The sequence below is a fragment of the Macrotis lagotis genome, chromosome X, assembly GCF_037893015.1.
Source record: "Macrotis lagotis isolate mMagLag1 chromosome X, bilby.v1.9.chrom.fasta, whole genome shotgun sequence".
Lineage (NCBI taxonomy): Eukaryota > Metazoa > Chordata > Mammalia > Peramelemorphia > Peramelidae > Macrotis > Macrotis lagotis.
In genome coordinates this window covers 704569753-704590455 of record NC_133666.1, presented here as the reverse complement: position 1 = coordinate 704590455, position 20703 = coordinate 704569753, and the positions used below count along the sequence as shown (strand labels likewise).

Here is a 20703-nt window from a genome sequence, read left to right as displayed (position 1 = left end):
GTATAATGAAAATTGCTAGTCTTTGAGAGGGAGAGGGGACAAGGAGGGATCCCTTTGCCAGAAAACCCATTTGAATACTCTTGAAAGAATTCTAAGCAGCCAACTCCTTCTGCCTCTTGCTTTGGAAATAATCATCAAATGAATAATACCATTCTTCTGTTCATTGATACTCCTATAGATGATCACACACCAGCTTAGAACTGCTCAAACCAAAATTCCCTTCACTAGTCAGCTATCCTCCTCGATGCATGGTCTCTTTATTAGAATGCAAGTTATTTGAGGACAGGGATGAGCTCAATTTTATATTCCTAGAACTGAGTACACTGCACATCACATGAAGTACTTAACAAAAACTTGTCCATTTGTCATGGAAGAGAAGGCCTCTTGGATTTCAACTGGAATTTAACCTGTTTTCTGTTATGGGAAAAGAGCAGAATAATAACAATTAAATGGTGGTTTATATTATCATTTTAAGCCTCACAACCACCACCCAAATTATTGATTGCAAGTATGTTTCTTCCCATTTTACAGATAAGGAAATTTAAGTCCAGAGATATCAATTTGTCCAAGATCACATACCTAAACAAACCAAATCTTTTAGGTTCTAAGCCCACCATTTCACCTACCTAGAGGATGATGATGCTTTAAGGTAGCATGACCTTCAAATGGTCCTTTGGAAATTTCTTTGTGAATAGTTCTGGGGTGGGGGGAGCAGAGGAATAAGTCTTTCCTGTACAGAGAGTTGAGTTGAGTTTAGAAATTACTCTCTCTGGTCCACTGTTTGCCAGCTCTGCTGAAGTTGAAGAGATCTAATCTCTTTAAAAAAAATACTTCAATCAATCTCTTAAGGAAAATTCCATCTACATCCAGAAAAGAAACCATGGATTCTGAATGTAGAGCAAAGCAAACTATGTTCACTTTTTAAATATTTTATGTCTTTCCTTTCTTTCTCAGAGTATTGCCCCACCTTGGTGATAATTCCTCTGTGATTTCATGACTAATACATTAATATGCTAAAAATGATTGTACAGGTACAGCCCATCCTCAGCTATCTTCATTGTGTCCCTTGTCTAAAGGCTACTTCTCTAATGCCTACAAACATGTCCGTGTCACATTGCTTCGGAAAAGACACATTAAGCTTCCATCCTTGCTATTCTCCTAGCTGTCTCCTGATTTGGGTGGTATAACTCTGAGACCATCAACAATCAATGCTTCCACTTCCTGTCTTCTCACTCTCTTCTTAATTCTGTAGTCTGCCTTCCAATTTCTCAATTCAATAGAAACTGCTCTATTCGAAGTTACCAATGATGTATTTGCCATGATGGCCTTTTCACATCTCAACACTGTCAATCATTCTCTTCTCCCTGATTGACATCTTATTAATCTGACCACTCCTATTCAGTCTCCTCTGTTTGACCTACATTTAGGTCATAGCTGCTAATTGTGGTATCCCACAGGGCTCTTACCTGATCCCTCTTCCCTATATACTATTTTCCTGGTGGTCTCACAACTGCAAGTGGATTCAGTCCTAAAGGGTCTGAAAACTACTGATCCAAGCCTCTCTGATTACTTCCAGTCTCTAATTTCCAATTGCCTATTACTCATTTGGCATCATATGTTCTATAGATATCTTAAATTGAACATCTCTAAAGCTTAACTTGTTATAATTTCCCACAAAACCTAACCCCCTTTCTATTACTTTTCTATTTCTTCCAAGAGCACCAGTCTGTGGCTCTCTATTTTGTGCTCTCTGGGTGGCCTAGGCTCATGTGTGAAGAACTAAATGGCCAAAGGCATACAATCAGTGTGCTTAATGCACACCGGAGAATGGGGCAGACATGTAAGACACAAGGGTGGTTAAATCACATGTCACAGATTCCAGAGCATCACACCATTCTCTCCAGGCCTGTTCCCCACTGTCCAGGCCAGCATTTGGTCCCAGAAGGAACTGGGACAAGTGATGCATAGTTCCCACCAGGCACATGAACTTAGCTATCATACCCACTAGGCATTGCCCCCCATTGTCCCAGAATGGCCATTACCCAAAGTCCCTCTACTTTTCCCAGGGGACTGACAAATCACAGGCCCCCAAAAATGACATATGGGGGTTCCTCTCTGTCTCTCTCCAGGGGAAGGGACTGCCTCATTGCTCTTTCACCTCTCCTGGTATAGCTTTCTTTACAAAGGCAAAAGAAGCCATAGGCAAATGGCCCAGGGATGAAGGTACCCCCTATGACTTTCTGCCATCTGGAGGATTTTCTTGATTGGAATGGGCTTTTGTGCTTCAAGAGGAGAAGAGGGCTGGGGGTTTCCCCTCTGACCCTGGGGCATGAAAGTAGAGGATCCTGGATTCTGGGACCACTTGGGTAGGGGGTATTTTGTGACTTGGTGATGGAAAATAAGGAGACGTCTCAAGTGTGAAGATCCTGGGAGCTCAACCAATAGTGCCAGTTCATGGTTTCTTCATACCTCAAGCTCTGTCTCTTCCAGTTTTCCTCAAGATTGTCAAATCTGTAACTGAGTTCAATTACAAAGGCCCAGGCATTCTCTGTCCTAGTAAGGGACAACAAGGCAGGCAGCTCAGCCTTCCTGGCAGGGGATGGTAAAGACACCAGACAATAGGCCTGGAAGGGCTAGTTCAACACCCATTGCATCCTCTCTCTTGCTTCCTCAGTGCCTCATCTGCTTATTGCCTGTGGGAGAGACAGGCCACCTCCAACCTTGCTATAATTCCTGATATTTCTACAGTTTCTGTGGCTCCCAGAGTTTCACAGCTGAGGAGAACAAACTAATGCTCTTGAAGATCTTGCAGCTATCCTAGTTATGAGCTCTCATCCTTAGCTTCTTTCCTAGGACAGTCTTCCTCCAGGCCCCAAATCACAGCTACAAAGGGAAATGGCAGAGGAAGGTTTCAGGATTAAAGAGTTGGTATTTAAAGATTGGTGAGGAATCCCTGTCTGGAGAGGAAATGCCCATTCCAGTCATGAAAATTCTGCATAGACTTAAAAGGAAATCTATGCAAACCTCCTTTTGGGTAGTAAGTCTCAAGTTCTTTTGCCTTTTAAAAGAGATATCAGGAAGGCTGGGAGAGCAAGAAGATGGATCTATCTCCCTACAGCACAGCTGAGGACTCCAGCTCAAGTCAGGCAGGAGGCAGAGAGGAACTCTACCAGTTCCTAAGCATCCTGGGGTTGGGAGTATCACAGTGGCGATTCCAGAGCAATGAGGAGAAAGGCCCAGCATACACAGCAAGCCAGATTGACATGCCAGGGAAACAGCATGCATGATACACAATGACCATCCTCCTATAGAAAACAAACACCATGGAGGAGTAGGACTGGTGACCAGGCTGTGATGACATCACCAAAAGACATGGGCTACCCTGGAGCTTTAAATGGCAAGTTACCCCTCAGTTTTCTAACATATATGTCCATCCACATATGTGTTTGGGGCCAACATTTCCCATATTATCTGCCTCTCCAAACATGTGTGGGATTAGTTCCAATCTGGGGCAGCCCTCTATTCTGCTCCCACCTCTAACATGATCTCCACACTAAGGGGCCTTTTTCAGGAAAAAGTTCATTCCCTCATGGCATTGTTTGCATTGATAAATCCCAGAACCTGAGGAGGCTTATTGCACATTTAAGTTTAAAAGTTAATCCTTTTGTAGCTCCCTAAGTAACTGATGATTCCACTAATAGTACTGGGTTCTTCAAACTTTGGCATCCTTCCTCAAATCCCTGGGACTTGCTGTCTACCCACCATAGCTTTATCTAAAGGAACCTTTGTTGGCAAAGTGATATGTCTGTAGCTTAGTAAGCTATCCAGTTTTGTCATATCTATTCTCTAAAGAAACAGGCCTCTATTAATTGTCCACCCACCATCTTAGCTAAGCACTTTGGCTCATAATTTACCGAAAAATTTTGAGGCCATTCACCTAGATTTCCCTTCTCTTCCTTTTCCATATCCCATTGCCCTCTTTCATCCATCTCACGTGATGAGATAGCTTTTCTTGCCAAGGCTAACTGTCGAGTCCAGAGGAGGAAACCCAGGCCGACATCAATATGATGCATAAGCTGGTTTGTTCATTGATCACAGGATACATACTTTTATACTCTACATTTACGTAACCAATTACATAAGCATTTTAGCAAGCATTTTTTTCACATGCATACCTTGTGTATGTCTTAGGTGATTGTTTTGAGAACCAAACAGTGTTCTGCTAAACAGAGTGAATATTGTTTTGAGAACCAAACAGTGATTTGATAAACAGAGTGCAGAAGGTAATTTTCTCAGAATGCGCTATCTATCTGAGCCTGGGAATATACCTCCTTAGCTCAGACATGCAGCTACTCCCTTGTCTAAGCTCTGAAGTACATCTTGCTGGTTAAAGCACATAACTATTTCTGTGTTAACCCTTCATAGCTCTTAGCCTGGAATACATATGACACAACAGCTAACTCTTACCAAGACAAAGGCAATCCATTCCAACATGTCTCCTCAATGAGATTGCTCCTTCCTCACTGATCTTAAGCCATGAAGGGTTACTTCTCTGTCTACAAATATGCCTTTACCTCCCAACTCCTCAGAAATTCCTTCAAACTTCCATCCATACTATTTTCTGAGTTCTCTCCTGACTTTTGTGGTGAAACTCTTTGAGAACATCAACAATCGATGCCCCTACTTCCGCTCTTCTTTCTTTTTAAATTCTGAACAGTCTGGCATCCATCTTCTCAATTCAATAGAAACTGCTCTATCCAAAACTACCAACAATCAACAATGACCACCTTTTCACATCTCTATTCACTCCTATTCAGTCTGTTTGGTCTTCATTCTGGTTACATCTGCTAAAAGAGCTATCTCACAGAACTCTGTCCTGGTCCCTCTTCCCTGTACACCATTTCACTTAGTGATCTCACCAACCTTATGTGGGTGTAAACCTAAAGGTTCTGAAATCCACTGAGCCTCTCTGATGACTTGCAGTCTCTAATTTCCAATTGCCTATTAGAGATTTTGAATTGTATGTTATACAGACATATTAAATTGAACATATCCAAAGCTACTTCCAAGAATACCATCCTGTGGCTCTCTACCTGGGTTCCCTTGGTGGGCAAGGCTCATGTATGGAGAGATAAATGCAAAGGGGACATGTGGTCCTAATGCACACAACATAATTTCTACTTAATGACTGGTGTGGCTAAATCATACCTGGAGGAGTAACTCGTCCCTCATAGATTCAAGGGATACCCCTGTATTCTGGTGAGATCATCATACCATTCTCCCCAAATCTACTCCCCACTGGTCCATGCCAGTGTTTAGTCCTACCAGGCTGGTTGTCCCAGTAGGAATTGGGACAAGTGATGTATGATACCCACCAGATACATGAACCTAACTCTAATGCCCACTAAGCATTGCCCCCCCTTTGCATCAGAATGGCCACTGCCCAAATTCTCTCCATTTTTCCCATGGGACTGTGTCAAACACAGGTCCCCTGGACATGAAGTAGTGGGGCACCTCCCTGTCTCCCACTTCTGACTTCAGCTTCAGTCCCCATCTGAGCCAGGGGAGGGGACTGTCCCATTGCTCTTTTACCTTCCCTGGTACAGCTCTTTTAGAAAGGCAAAAGAAGCCCAATGAAAATGGACCAGGGGAAAAAAAAACAACCTCCATGGTTTTCTGCCATCAAGAGGCATGCCTTGATTGGAATGATTCTTTCTTCTCTAACAGAAGAAGGGGATGGGGGTTTCCCTCTGATCCAGGGCCATGAGAAAAGAGCATCCCAGGATCCCTGAGTGGGGTTGCAGGTATTCTCTGACTAGGTGATGGGGAAGCACAAGTCTCCAGTTTGGGCATCTACCCAATGGAGGGAGTTCATGGATTCTTCACACATCCTCAAAGATACCTTGAATCATTTTGTTGTTTCAGAGGCTCTGTCTCCTCCTATCTTCTTCAAGACTGACAAATCTGTGAAGGAAGACATGGATGGAGTTCATATCTCCCTGGCATTGGCCTGGAAGGGCTCGTTCATTTCCCATTGTGTTCTCTCTTGATTCTTCAGTCCTTCATGTGCTTATAGTCTGTGCCAGATGGAGAGCACCTCAATCCCTTTTTTATTTCCTGATCTTCATGCTCCTTCTGATGTGTCTGCAATTTTTTCTGCTGAGGAGAAGAAGCTAATGGTCTTGAATGTTTTGTGCCAGCCAAGCACACCATCCTGGTCATGGGTTTCCATCCATGGGTACTTTCTTGGGACTTTTCTTCCAGGTTCTGTATCCATCATTGTGGATGTTGTACATGACAATTGTGTGAGGTTTTTTTAATAAGTAAGTAGAGGTGCCTATCTGGGACAAGAGCCCTAAGAGAGGAAGTCACCATTGAATAATGGCCCCATGCTCATCAGACTGAGCATGTCTTGAGGTCTCTCATCACCCTGTTAGGGATCAATATCCAGAGGACGAAACAGGATCCCCCATTTTCTTCCAGTGATCAGTTGGTTCCCAGATCAATGCTGCTAGTAGCTCTCCCTCAATAGGGTCTCACTTAGAGTTGACTACATGGATTCTGAAGTAAAAAAGGGTCAGCAGAGAAGCTAGGATCTCCACTTCTGCCTGTCCTTCTCTCCATTGGCCCTTCCTGAGCTGTCAGTGGCTAGAAGGAATCTCCTTCCTCGAACCCAGAGCTACAATCTACCTTGAATTCATTGGAAGGAGAGTGTTACAATGCTCTAATGTTTTGCCTTACTTCTTTTGAAATACAATTCTGTTGAAAACATCTTGGACCTCAAAAGGATTGTGTGTGAATAAACATTCATCTTATGGGTGTGTATATGTTTACCTTTACACATGTGTACTACTTGTACATGTATGTTGTACACATGCAAATATATCAGTGCATAACTAGACATGCATCTCTAGACATCGCTGCATCTATCTACCTATAAATATATACATTTATACTTACATGCACACACATACAAGTATTTCCTTCTCATGGGAAGCTATGCATACATTGCAAGGGAAACTTTCATCAATTGGCTTTTACATGTGCCCTTTGAAAAACTTTCAATTTATGTGGGGTACAAATCCATTCATCATCACAAATATTAAGAAAACAAATTTTATGTTGTTAGTCATTCTCAGGCAGATGCACATGCCCAGAGAAGAGGCAGCTAGATGGCTCACTGGATAGAGCATTTAGTTGAGAGTCAGCAAGACATGAGTTCAAATCCAGTTCTAGTCAGGGACTGGCTATGGGATTTCCCTATGCCAGTCATTTCACTGCCCTTTGTCACAGTTTCTCCAAGTGTTAAATGGGCGTCATAGTAACACACATCTTCCTGGGATATAGATCAAATGAGATATCTGTAAAGCTCTTCAATCAATGGCTGGCACAGACCAAAGCTAGTCATTCCTATTGTTGTTGCTAGTGCCATCATTATCTGCCAAATGGCCTTTAATGCCACCAGACAGACATGAGTATGAGGAAATCACTGACACACCAGGAGTTCCCTGTCATCTGAGAACTCAGGACTGAGGAGTCAATTTTCCCTTAATCTCCAGGCAATCCAGTGGCGAGGACTTCTTGTTAGCCATGTTACCACCTCAGGAGAGCTCTGCCCAAACCATAAAGACCTTCCACAATCCCAAGCCAATGTCCAGATTCTGTGAGATAATTCCAATCTTACTATACAACTATACAATTTTCAGAGACTAGAAAGAAAAAGAGATGAACAAGGAAGAGGATTGTTCCATGCCCTGCAAATGAATTGAATTTAAAGGAGTCAAGACTGTGCAGAGACTAGCCTCCCTTCCTTCTGAGGTGAGCAGAGGAGAGGAGAGGAGGAAGGAAAAGGAAGGAGAAATAAAATGAGAGGAGGATAAGAAGGAAGGAAGCTAGTAAGGAAGGAATTGTGCTGTCCATGTGAAATCCCCATTGGGATAGATCAAACTACTACAGTGGTTTTTCTTTTTCAAAAGAATTTTGAAAATTTTCAAGTATAATAAAAATTCTAGTCATTGTGATGGCATTTTCCCCCATAGATTTCACATCTGTACAGGATGCTTTCTGAACCAGTCTGCACAATGCAGGAATCTCAACTTAAAATTTCCCCTGGTCTTTGCTCAGAAACTTATTTATGCATTATTTCTTCTCTCATTTTACATCTGCCCTTGGCTCCTACAAGGCTCAATGGGGAAAGAGAACTGCTTGATGTTTTCTCTCAAAGTAAGAATGGGCCACATAACTTCCTACTCCCTTTATGACCCAAAGTGCTGCTTACCTGGTCTGACATTAACCTCCAGGTCTTCAGGGGTTCTTCATCTCAGTGAATCTTTGAATCTGAAAGAAATAGCAAATACAAATTATGAATGATTGAGAACAAAGAACCCTGATGCAGAACTGATGCTCACTGAAGTGAGCCTCAGAAATAACACTGGATGATGATCACCTATGCAAAATTGAACTCTGCCCAGGAATGCAATAGTGGGAGGAAAAGGAAGAGAGGAAGAAAAAAATGGAAATCAACAGTTTATTAAAAGATGAATGTTGAAGACTATCTTTTGTATGAAATTAGAATAAATGAAATTCAAAAAAAAGCTCTGATGTAAAATATTTCAGTCTTCTGAGGAGATACCAATGAGACTCCCACCACAGAAGCTATTTCAAAGAGAACTAGAGGTTTTGAGAGCCCCAACCTCTGTCTTAGAGTAGGCCAGGACTACTTAGATTAAGATAGAGTAACAGAATCATAGACTCTGAGAGTGAAAATATAGCTCAGTGGTCCTCTAGTCCAACTGAATCTAAAAAAAAAAGGTTTCCTCTAACACACTCTACAAGTGGAGGGTCAACCCTTGTTTAAAGAATTCCCAAGAGGATGCTTGACTTATCTTGTCAGAAAGCAGTCCATTACCCTTATGTATAACTTTAATGGACAGGACATTTTCCTGAGCAAACCTAAATTATCTTTCTGTTCTTGCTCCTCCTAATTCTATTCTCTTTTGACAAAGAGATACAATATGAGCATGGAGAGGGGACTGTCTCATTGTACCATCAATTTTTTTGGTACAGTGTCTTTAGAAAGGCAAAAGAAGGCCAAGGCAAATGACCCAGGGAACGAACAATCCCCATGACTATCCGCCATAAATTTGGGTTCTCCAAAAGGAGAAAGAGGGGATATTCCCACTTCCTTAGGTATATGGGAACAGAGGATTCCATGATCCCTTGGTGGAGCTAGAGATATTCCATGACTCACGAATAGGGAATAAGGACAGATCCCCAGTTTGGGGATCCTGGACTATATGAGATGCTCACTCAATAGTAAGAATTCATGATTTCCTCACACATCAAAGAGGGTCCAAATTTTTTTAGAGGCTCCACTCCTTTCATATTCAAGACTTAGAAATTTGTACCACAGTCCAATAATACAGTCCCAAGCACTCTTATTATAGAGAAAGGGGACAAGGAAGAAGACCTTATCTCTCTGGCATGGGCCTGAATGGGCTAGTCCAACTCAGTTGCATTCTCTCACTTCCTCAGTTCCTCATATACTTATACTTCCTGATCCTCTTGGACCTCTGATGCACCTGGAATTTCTCATGCTGAGGAGAAGCTGCTGATGGCTACCAGGCACAACATCCTGTTCATGTGCTGTCATCCTTGGGGACTTTATTGAAACTTTCTTCATCCAGACTCTGGATCACAAACGTGGATGTTATCTCTTTTCCTAGTACACATCAATTGTGTAAGGTTTGTAAAAGCTTGAAGAGAGCCCTAGGTCATGTGTACCTACCTGGGATCACATCACTAAGAGAAGCAGTCACAGGTAAAAAAATGACCCCAGGTTCCTCAGACTCAACATTAGGATCAATAACCACAGGAGGAAATAAGGCCCTCAGTTGTTTCTCAGCTGGACAGCTTATTCCCAGAACAATACTGCCAGCATCTCTCTACAGTAGGCTCTCTCTCTCTCTCTCTCTCTCTCTGGGGTTGGAGAGGGGGCTGCTCCAGTAGTGAAGAAGGGAAACCCAGATCTCCTCTTTTTTATTATATATTTTATTATATTTTTATTATATATAAACATTTAGTTTTCCAATTACATAAAATAGTAATTTCTACCTATCACTTTTTGGTAAGATTTTGAATTTTGCACATTTGCACCACTCTCCCTTCCCTCCCCCTTCCCCCCTCCCACAGAAGGCAATCTGATAATCTTTAAATTGTTTCCATGCTACACATCAAAATTGAATGTGTTGAGAGAAAAATCACAGCCTTGAGGAAAAAATAAAATATTAGAGGTAGCAAAATAATGTAGTACATCAGACAACTTTAAAAAAATTGAAGGTAATAGTCTTTGGTCTTTGTTTAAACTCCACAGTTCTTTCTCTGGATACAGATGGTATTCTCTGTTGCAGATATCATACAATTGTCCCTGATTATTGCACTGATGGAATGAGCGAGTTCATTAAGGTTAATCACCACCCCAATTTTGCTGCTGGGGTATACAATGTTCTTCTGTTTCAACTCATCTCACTCTATCAGTTCATGCAAGTTTTTCCATGCTTCTCTGAAAACCCATCCCTCCTGATTTCTTTCTTTTAATTATATGGATGGATCTTATTTCTTTTTTAATATTTAAAATAAATTTGTTTATTTTTGAATTTTACAGGTTTCCCCCAATTTCACTTCCCTCTCCCCATCCCCCACAGAAGGCAGTCTATTAGGGTTTACATTGTTTCCATGATATACATTGAGCTGCGAGGTCACTGGAAGGATGCTGTCATGAAACTCTGAAAGCCTTGCTATATTTACTTGGAGACACAATTCTGTGGAGAAGGCCTTGAACCCAGAAGGATTCTTTGTGAATGTATATGCATATGAATAGGTGTGTGCATATGTATATTCCCCACAGTATATCCTCGTGCATATATACTGTGCATGCACAAATAGAGAGACAAGAATGTAAACATGGCAGCATTTCTATGTGTACATATGATATATGCATGTTTTCAATGAAATTATTTTTCTCATGGAAAGGTATGTATAAATTTCAAAGAAAGTTTCATTATTTGACTCCTTCAGGTACCCTTTGAAAAACTTGCAATTTATTTTTGCTAAAACTTCACCTTTATTCATCACAATCATAAAATAGGAAAAAAACCAAATTTTGTATAACTAGTCATTCCTCACAGAGAGGAAACAGTTGGAGTCAGGAAGACATGAGTTCAAATCCAACTTTAGGCATGGACTGGCTATGTGATTTTCCTAGGCAAATCACTTAATTGCCACAACCTCAGCAGCTTCCCCAGTTGTAAAATAGGAGTCATAGAAGCACACATCTCCCAGGGAGAAGGATCAAAAGAGATATCTGTAAAGTTCTGAGACCAATGACTGGCGCAGAGTAGGAGCAATCCCAAAGCTAGTTATTGTTATAGTAATTGCTAGCATGATCATTACGTGCAAAATATCCTTTAATATAACACAATATAGACATTATGTATGAGTGAGTCACTGACATTCCAGGAGCTATCTGTAATAGAAGAATCTGGGACCAAGATGCTGATTTTACATTAATATCCCAGCAACCAGTGACATCATCTTCTTAGCTTTGTTACCACCTCAGGAGAGCTCTTCCCAAACCATAAAGACCTTCCACAATCCCATGCCAATGCTCAGATTCTGTGAGATTTATTCCGCCCTTGGTATATAACTGTGGAGTGTGGAATGACAGAAAGAGAGACTAGAAAGACAGACAGAACCTAGAGAAAGGAGTTCCATGACATGCAAGAGAATTTGATTAAAGGGAGTTAAAGGCTCTCCTGAGAGACCAATTTCCCTTCTACCTCTGGAGGGGAGGGGAAAAGGGAATGGAGAGAAGAGAAGGGGAAGGAAAAGAAAAGAGAAAAAAATGAAAGAAGGAAGAACAAAAGGAAGTTAGCTAGGAAGTAAGGGAGTGTGTGGGACAAATTCGACTTAAATGAATTTCGAAGATCTCTCAAGGTATGAAGAAAAGGCTTTAATCCTTTCTTGAGAAACGGGCCACAATCAATTAGAGAGATTGAGGCAAAAGCAAAAGGCCCAAGAATCACATTTATCCTAACTCAATTCACCACCCCCCAAAGACCCACCCTCTTTAATGAGGAATGCAGTCTTACAATCTAGACTGGCAAACTAATCTAGGGAAAAGAGCATAAAATTCAAACCAAAACCAGATTGTCTCTTTAGTCCCAGGAATTGAATGATTCTCCAGAAAGCAACAGATAAGATGAAGTCAGTTGACTCTTCAACAATATCCCAGACGTTTGCTTTGTCAAGGGAGGAGAGGCACATAGTTAACCAAATTCAATCTATAATATTTTACTGGAGAAATCTCAAAACTTTATCCCACTCAGAAGGAATTTGGTTGTTAATCTGATATGGCAATTGGGTCCCCTTTGGGACAGAACAACCCAGTGGTTGTTATTAGAAAGTGTTATTCTTTTCCTAAAGATTTCACATCCCCCCAACTAGAAGTTCTCAAACCACTCTATATAGTGCAGGTTTCTTCACTTAATTCCCCCAGTATTTTTTCTCAGGTATGTGTATATATACATTATCTCTTCCCTCTTTAGATCTGGCCTTGGCTCCTGCAAGCACAATCTAACCATATGGATAGAGAATTGTTCGATGTTTTCCCTCAAGTTATTCCTTGCACTTAAAATTTCCTACTTTATTACCCTCTTCTATCAAGCTGTGTCTTGTAAAACTTCTTACTCCACATAAGTGTCAAGGTCTGAATACCTGGTCACAAACTGAGCTCCATGTCTTCAGGGAAAGATTCATTCTTCATCTCAGGGAATCTTAGAAGATAAAAATAGCACATACAAAGTAGGAATGACTGCCAGCAAAGGACCCTCATGCAGAACTGAGGCTGAATGAAGTGAGCCTTACTAGGACAAGATTCTATACAGCAATAGCAGCATTTTGTAATGACAAACTATGATAAATTTAGTTCTTCTCTGGAATACAGGGATCAAATCAATTCTAGAAGACTGGTGATGGAAAATACCATTCACATGCAAAGAATGCAGAGCAAAACATGCTGTTTTCATATTTTAAATATTGTTTTATCTTTTATGTTTTTTTCTTTCATGGTTTTATTTTCCCTGATCTGATTTTTCCTTCACAATGAAACATACATGGAAATCCTAAAAAAAGAATATTAAATATTATCCTTGTATGTTATTGGAAAAGTAAATTTACTACAGAAAATATGTTGGAAATTATCTCTGCATATAATTGGGAAAACAAGGGAACAAACATGAAAACAATCAAAAGATGTATAAATACATGTAGTGAATCCCTAAAACAGGAGTGTAAGCAAAGGAGCTGATGTAACTTTATAACATTAGAACAAATTAGGCTACAGCAGTCCACAGATTGTGCCTGAAGAAAATAGGTTGAGAAATGTAACTGGAAGAAAGAGGGTCCACTGAAAAGTCATACAGTCTTGGGTTATAAACATTAGTCTTCTCCAGTATGGAGCTTTGAAAGTAAAATCCTCTTATGATTTTTCTCTTAACATATTCAATTTTGACCAATGTATAGCATGGAAACAATGTAAAGATTGTCAGACTGCCTTCTGTGGGGCATGGGGGGAAGGAAGGGAGATTGGGGGGAAAATTTTAAAATTTAAAACTTTACAAAAAATGATAGGTAGAAACTTCTATTGTATATAATTGGAAAACAAATAAAATATTTATATTAAAATAGAAAGTAAAATTCTCCTAACAGCACTTCATTGCATGGGTGATTCCTTGGTCCTTCAGTTCTCATCATGTCTCCATGTTTCTTCTCTGTCCCACTGTTCCCCATCACATGCTTCAATTTGACATTTTCTTTCTAATATACCCAGTGGAGCTCCTTCACCTCATTCTACTGTATTCCTTATTTCTCCCCTTCTGCCTTCCTTCTAATGCTGACCCATCTCCAGCTTTTACTCCCAGACAAAGCATAATAATCTCATTTCTGCTTTTCCATAACTCACCTTAGGGCCTCAGCACAACTCCCAGCTCAATAATGATGATCCATAATGGTGGATTGGTGGGAATGGCACTGTAATGAATGGGGAAAGCTCAGAATCCATTTTTCATTGTATGTACCTTTAAAATAAGGAAGAGGAGCAGAGATTAAGGTAAAGGGAGAATAAACACTGAAAAATTTCTAAAGCCTCTGATATGTTATATAGAGTTCAAAGAGTAAGCCTCCCCTTCAGATTAGAGATTTTGTGTATGTAACAGAAAGAATTTGTGTGGAGACATAAATTGACTTTTGAGATGTAAAGTGACTACAATAAGAGAATTATGATTGCATCAGAAACAATTGTAATCTTAAAAGCTGCTTGCGGGGAGACCCTCTCCATTCTTGATTTGTATCCTGATCTCCTTAGGCTTTACGCTCTACCTAATTCCAGGTCCAATATAGGGAAAGGGAATTTGCTTTTTGCCCTCTAGATGAGAGGCAAGGCATAAAAACCTGGGTTGGACCCTGACTCAAGGCCACAGTAGTTTCTGACCATGGCCCAGACAAGGATAGCATGGCTGTCCTTTAAACTCTCTACAAGTCTCTCTCTCCATAGCCCTTCCTAAGTCTTCCTTTTTAACAAATTTTTGTTTTATTTCTACCCATGCTTTCCTGAGTCTGAATAATGATTCCTCATAAGCAGAACTGAACACAAGTAGCCAGTGGCTACACTAACAGCAGTTCATTGGAGGTGTGATTCCTTGGTCCTTCAGTTTTCATCATGTCTCCTTGTTTCTTCTCTGTTCCCTATCACAAGCTTCAGTTTGACACTTTCATTCTAACACACCCAGTGGAGCTCCTTTACCTCATTCTACTGCATTCCCTATTTCTCCCCTTCTGCCTTCCTTCTAATGCTGACCCATCTCCAACTTTTTCTCCCAGACAAAGCATATTAATATCATTTATGCCTTTCCAACACTCATTTTTGTGCCTCAGCAAAACTCCCAGCTCAATAATGATAATCCATAATGGTGCATTGGTGTCAATGCCATTGCACTGAAGGGCGAAAGTTCAGAATCCATCTTTCATTGTATTTGCCATTGAAATTAAGAAGAGGAGCAGAGATTAAGGTAAAGGGAGAATAAAAATTCAGAAATTTCTAAAGTCTCGGATATGTTATATAGAGTTCAAAGACCATGTGTCCCCTTTGGATTAGTGTAAAAGGTTTTAACAGGCCCATCCTGTTGTTTGAGAAAGTTGGGTGATTTCAGATACCAAACTCTCATAGAATGTTACAATTCAAAGAGCCCTCAGGGTTCCATTAGCCCAACCAATAACTAAGAACCCAGTTCTACCATACAAACAAGTGGTTGTCTCACCTGAACTTAAAGTTTTCTAGGGAGGAGGAATCAACTATTGATGCTGAGGCAGCCCCTCCTCCTAAAGAAAAGGAAGAGTTGCTGAGTTTGGGTTTTTTTTATTTAATTCATAATCTTTTAGTCTTTCCAGCTAGCTCATTTAGTATTGGGGTTTTTTTGTCCACTGGGTTCAAACACTGTCAACTTCTCTCCCATATGACACCCTATTTAACCACAAAAACAATTATTGTCCCATATTCTCCTGGCTTCTTCTCTCTAGACTCAATGTCTAAAGTTCTTTCACCTAACCATTAAATGGTATATCCTCCTGGACTGCCATGATTTTTTCAATTTCCCTCCTCCAGTGAATCTTTAGCTTTTCACCATCCTATGTCAATATTCTTCTAAAAACCCAACTCAAAAATATAAACAAAAAATAAACAGTGTGGGGCAAAGGAAGATGGAAGGGAATAAACATTTCTGTAGACTCCAATGTGACAGACACCGAACATTTAACATGAGTATCTAATTTAATATGTGAAATTGATGCTTTGATGATCTTTATTTTACAATTGAGAACACTAAGAAAAGCAGCATTTAAATCATGGCCTCAGGGTCACCGGATACTCTATCCATTGCTCCTTAGGATCCAGAAGTGCTTATTCCAGAAATTATGCTCCTAAAACAAACCACCATCAATAACATTAGCTTTGGGGCTTGACTCATACTGAGCTTCTAGGTCCCTAAATCACTGAAAGCTTCATCAGAATGATTTGCCATGCATTATGGATAGGTTCCTCATATGACCTAGCCCTGAAAACCAGGGCCTCTTAGATTTCTTCCTCACTCAGAGGTATTCTCTCTCAAGTGTTTATCTCTATTGACAACCCCTACTAAAGGGCTTTTCAAACTAGAGGCCTTGTTCCTTCCTTCCCTTAAGCCCACCACCTCATGGATCAAAGCTCTCACTTAGGCAGCCTTGGCCTTAAATTCCATGAGTTTGCTCAGAATCACACTGCTTCCCTTCCATTATTTCTTATAATTGGGAAACTTGACATCACCAGATCATGGGATATAGGGAAAGCACACTACCAATCCATGTGTTCAAGCACTTTGTTAGATAAAGAAAATGTGTCCCTTTAGGTCACACAAGATTCAGACCCAATTCTTGCATTCCAAAGCCCTGATCATTCCTGATTCTACATTAAAATATGACCAAACCCTGTGCAACTGAAGAGGAAAGTTGCAATTTCAATAGACTTTGAAACTGAACTGAAGAACGAGGATGAGCAAATAGTAAGTATGGGGTAAAGATAAGAGTTATGAAGGAAGTTGGAGGTAAGAATAGGGTGAAGGCACTTAACAGAATTACCTATGGAAATTCAGCCTCACCAAGGCTTGAAAATAAAAATAAACTCTAGTCAACAGATAAGACATCGTCTTGTGGAAACAATTTTGCTTTTACAGTGTTCTACTGACTCTCCTCACACAAATTTGTATCAGTTTAAATTGATCCATCTTTTCCCGGAATCATCTTTGTTATGTTCTTTCTTATAACATAATATTCTCTAGCATTCATGTACCACAATTTCTTCAGCCATGCTCATCCAAAAACTGACTGAAATATTCCAGGTTAGAGAGCATGAAGAGGTTATCCCCTAAGATACCTCAAGAATGCCTCCCTTGTCCATCTCCATAAAGGTAAAGGGAATAGATCATCCTGTGACAATCACAGTGGCATTTCTCTTTTAGTTATTATTAGTAAGACTCTTGCCAAGTCCTTCTCAACAGGCCAATTATTCACCTGGAAGATGGTCACCTCCCTGAGAGCCAGCGAGGCTTCAGTAAGGCTCAAAAAGCAATCCATATGGTGTTTGCTGCCCAACAGCTTCAGGAAAAACACCAGGAATAGAACAGAAATCTTCTGATCCCATGCTGTCATGTCTGAGGTCTCTTCTCAGCCTAAATATGTAGGATTGTCCACAAGTTTATCAATAACCACACAGCTATCAGACATCAGTGGGTAGAACTCAAATTTATCTGTCTTCCCGACATTGAATCCAGCATTTATCTACAATGCTGTATCACGGTTTTTGCCCATCTAGACTCACCCAATGCATATTTAAAAACAACTATTTTCAACCTAAACAAGAAACACAATAAAATACAGATACCAATTACCAACTGACTTGTTTTAATAACTTCAGACTAAAAGTATTTGTATTGATCATTTTTCATCAGAAAAAAAGAATTTCAGTGACAAAAAAGCAAGCAGAAATGTGGTATAAAAGCAAGATAGTGATGATAGTTGTGAAGAAGAAATTGTTCATGATGATTATTTTGAGCAATGGTCTCTTGATTCATTTAGGATGAATGGAGAAATATTCTCTCCACAATATCCCATTGTTAATGATGCCAAAGGTAAAGGCCAAATGCAGTGACCATATATTTTTGACAATGCTTACCCTTGTTTTCATTTTCATTAAAACATTGCCCAAATAAGTTTTCAATATTCAACTAAAAATTTTATAGTCTTATAGCATGGTGGTCTGGAAAGTGTCTTCTTGTTTAGAAGAAATGAAAATCAGATTAAGATGAAAAATTGCTTTGCCCATAATTACTATAAAATCTAGAGTAGAGTCTTTCAAATGTCTTTCTATCTCTGAAGTACCTAATGGCCTGCTCACAAGTAAGTTGGTAAGAATAAGAAAATATCTCTAGAGATCAAATAATGCATAAATGGAAGTCTATAATTGTCCATAGTCAACACCTGGGTTTTTATTTTTTTCCTGGTAAAATGAATGAGAGTAGGCCTATGGGTCTTTGATTTCTTTACTGATATAGGTTCCATTGGGACTTTTCTTCTTAACTCAAGCAAAGAAGCTATTCTCAAGCAAAAAACATTGTAAGGCAGGTGGAAGGAATAGTGAATACCATTCTGAACCTGGACTTGTCAGGGCAATAAGCATTAAGAAACTACTGTGCTTTGGCACTCAAAGGGCAGGGGATTGGAAGAAAGGGAAATAGTTTTTTTTTCCCATTATGGAAGTCAAAGTTTAATGGCAGTAACACAACCCAAACATTAAGAAAAAAACTGAGGAGAAACCAGAGATAATATCATAGAGAAAGAACTACCTGAAAGAGGCTCCAAGCACTTCTTGTAGAAGATGGAATTTTCAAGAAGCCAGAGAAGGCAGGAATTCAAGCTTGAAAGTAATAATACTGCAGACATTATAAAGATGTGATATGGGAAATGTCACATAAATGAACAGGAAGATTGTCTTCATAAAATAAAGTTATGAAACTTCTGGAAAAATAGCAGAGCTGGGTGTGAGGACCCTTAAAGGTCTTCCTCTTCCATTCTAGGTCCTGACCCTAGGGAAGACAGTTGACTTTTCTTAGCCCTGTCTACCACATGTTGTCAACAATAGTAGACAAGTCATACAATACAAAAAGAATAATCAAATGAGACTATGTATGAGTATATATATACACACAAAAATTCATATCATTTTAAACATACATGCACTCATGTTTACACCTATATTCAGCAATATATGCAGAAGAAAATGACAATCCACTGCAGTATCTTTACAAAGAAAATCCCTGAAATGACCCCATAGAGTCCCAAAGACTTAGATGGGGGGGGGAAGAACAAGAAATTAAGATTCAATCCCCCCCACCCAGTTTCTAAAGGAACATTTCATTTAGATCTTTGTTTTGTGTGAGAACTCTTTCCCCAACAATAAAAAAAAATGAAGCATCCAATATCTGTCATAATCAGATAGAAAACTCAGTCACTGCACAAATGTCTCTCATTTTACAGATGAGGAAACTGAGGTTGAAGAGTCCAGGGCCTGCCCAGAGTCATGAAGGGAGCTGAGGTCAAGTACAAGGTAAGTTCCCGTGGGATCAAGGGACTGAAGGGAAATTTGGAACCTTGAGAATTAGGGAGTGCTGAGGGCCCCAGCCCGTTTTGAGTTATTCGCAGGACCTGCTATTCCAGGAATTGCTGGGATAGGCTTAGGGGGATAATAGAAGGGGTAGGGGAGAGAGAGAAAAGAGGCTCCAAGTTGTAGCTGCTACAGGCCACAATAAAGACTGCTTGCATAGACTCTCATTGTCTCCAGTCTTCCTTGACTCCACTCAAGACTGTTGCTGATTAACAGGCCCGGGGAGGCCTGGAAGGCTGATAAGTAGCAGGTAAGCTCCCCCTCAGAGAGCTGGGCTTACATGAACCCCAGCAGAGTCACTCAGTTAATAAATGTCTGAAACTTTCTTTGACTCTTGCTCTTCTGCTCCCAGTCCAGAGACATGCAATTAAAGCTTATAAATTGGATTCAATCAAATACAAAAGTTAAAATTTTGAGATAAATATTCGAGTTTCCACAATACACCTCTAGGTAAAACCGAGACCAAAGATATTTTCCTGTACCAGAAGTGACTATAATATGTGTGGCATAGTTCATTTAAAATACTGGTTTTAAATGAGGCTTTCTTTCACATAAATAAGGCATGTGAATAGAACTGATTTTTAAAACACTAGCAAGTTCAAGTTCATATTGCATCTGACAGGTGAACAACACAGGACAATTCACTGAACCTCCCAGTCTCAGTTTCCTCATCTGTAAGACAATATTAATATATCACATATTCATATAATATTAATGATTAAATAGCATTTCTCTAATATTATAAATCTTATAAGTCACTTTGATAATAAAAGTTAACATTGATTTGGTTTCATTTGAGTCTCATAATAAGCAAGGGAGTCAAGTTCCATTATTATCTTTATTTTACAGGTGAAGAAACTCAGGTATCATAGTCTGGTTTAGAACTCAACTCTTCTCTACACTAGGTCCAGAGTTTTATACCATATTTCACCTCGCTAATTTTAATGACATGTATTTTATGCACTTAAAATATGATTCTAGAGCAGCTGGGTGACTTAGTGGATAGAGCACCGGCCCTGGAGACAGGAGGATGTGAGTTTAAATCCAGTCTCAGACACTTGATAATTACCTAGCTGTATGATCTTAGGCAAGTCACCTAACCCTAATGCCTTGCAAAAAGCAAAACAAAAAACATGATTCTGAGATGGGGTTGATGAGTATCACTGGCCTACTAAGGAGTCTATGACACATCAATGAAAAAGGGCTCCTAAATCCTCAGGAGCAATAGATCCTAAATGATTCTCTATATTCAGTATTCCCAATCATCCCTAAGAGATTTGCAACAGCATATTCATCATTTCCAAAATACAAATCATATAGTCCTTCCCTAAATCTTCTCAACTTTTTTCCACTTTTGTATTGAAAGAACCACCGAGTTTCCTGCCACTCAAGTTCCT

General features: G+C 39.9%; 1 long non-coding RNA gene across 3 annotated transcripts in view; it reads right to left on the bottom strand.

Annotated features, from left to right (window-relative positions):
* Positions 1-282: 282 nt before the first annotated feature.
* LOC141502077 (uncharacterized) overlaps positions 283-20703 on the bottom strand; it is a 48072-nt gene continuing 27651 nt past the window's right edge. For 2 of the 3 annotated variants that reach the window (XR_012472380.1, XR_012472388.1), the window contains 3 exons: positions 14021-14135; positions 8279-8337; positions 283-414 (listed from right to left, as the gene is read on the bottom strand). This is a non-coding gene — a long non-coding RNA (uncharacterized LOC141502077). Of the gene's footprint in view, positions 731-8278; positions 8338-14020; positions 14136-20703 lie in introns of all 3 variants that reach the window. The other variant, XR_012472381.1, reaches the window with a different exon arrangement.